Below are 1,702 nucleotides of genomic sequence, written 5' to 3' on the forward strand. Positions count from 1 at the left end.
TATATATATGTATATATATTGAAATATTATACAATATATAATATATTGTAAATATTATATTAGACGAGTAATTAATGTTTACCTGTGATTGCGTTGCTGTCGCTGATGTCATCCTGGGCTTCCTCCTCTCATGTTTCCTTTTTATTGTTTCTTTGTGGCAATCACTCGCAAAAATATGATTTGATTATAATCGAACACGTACTAATTACCAGAATATGATGATCACGCGGTATTTTGCACAGTACTTCCGACGTTAATCACACACGACGCGCACTTTATTATGTATATATTACAACGGGAGAACAACGAATAAATCTCGTGAAATGCGTATTTTGACAAATTACGACGATGTATAAACATCAAATTTATGTGGTACGTTGATAAATATGGGGTTAATAACGACTGTATTTATTAATTAAAAATATCGCGAAGCTACTCGACCGAAGGCGATCCGTTCTGTACCGACGACGTTTTGTTAATAATCAAAAAATATTAAAATGACATTGGCAATATGAATCTGATACCGCGCAATATCAAACAAGCCAAATTAATGACTTGCTAAGATACGATAAACTGTCCGCAAATATCAAAATTCAGAATTGTACGCGTGATACAATTTAAAATACCAAGAAATAAATATATATTATTAATTAATAATTAATGTATATCATGATTTTCTGTTACTTCAATTGTTCGATCGAATATATTATTCCGTGCTCTCGATTCGATGATTGTAAATTAAGATTTAGATCGGAAGCGAGAGTTCAAACCGCGATGCGAGATATGTTCGATATCAAACATTAAAGAAATAATTATTACCCCAAATATTAAAATAAGACAATTTATAATTGTTATTGCTTTTATTTCTATTTTAGATAAATAGGTGAAACAAAATATCTGCCTAGATGAACAGCCGATAAGTAGCCTTGATACGTTTACGAGAGAGAACAACGCATTTATATCGTTCATCATTAATTGTATTAATAATCGTAAGGAATGATGGATATCGCGCTCCGAAAGATAATGACGACGCGAAGTGATTCGTATCGCTGCCTTCCTACTTGAGTCTCGCCGCGCAAATGACAACAAGGCATCATGGTAACCGCATGTAAACAATAGCGCGCTATACGCCACAGAAGACGAAGGCCAAACATAAATAATGTTATAATAAAATCATACCAATATAAAATGTTCAACGCGCCGTAAAATAAAGTCACACGGAATATTCTATTACTTAAATTGTTTTAACTAATTACTAACAAATCGTATCACAGTTTTTCGTCACTTAAATCAGTCAATCTTACGATTTATGTATTATTGTTCGTTTTCTCTCAACTCAAAATAAATCTTATATTTAAATCGGCAAAAATTCAAAGCATGTGTCACACAAAATATATATGCTTGTAAGGAAAACGAGTTTTATACGAAAAGATTGGATGGAATTACTATCAAAGGCTGTCAAGATATAAGAATTTTATCGATAAACAACATATAAACCTTCACGTACGAATGCCGACAAAATAATAACAGTCTTTCCGTTTCTCTGAGCATCGATCCTTGACTTATTCCCCTTCTCAATGCCTTACTAGCATACCATCAAATTTGTAAACAAGGACGCGTCACTATGTTTTACATTCTTGTATCCAAGCGTCATTGAAAAAACTTGTATCGCCTATGTGTCTATGTGTGAATATTTCAATTA

Source organism: Formica exsecta, unplaced genomic scaffold (genome assembly GCF_003651465.1).
Source record: "Formica exsecta isolate Colony F162 unplaced genomic scaffold, ASM365146v1 scaffold337, whole genome shotgun sequence".
In the NCBI taxonomy this organism is placed as follows: Eukaryota; Metazoa; Arthropoda; class Insecta; order Hymenoptera; family Formicidae; genus Formica; species Formica exsecta.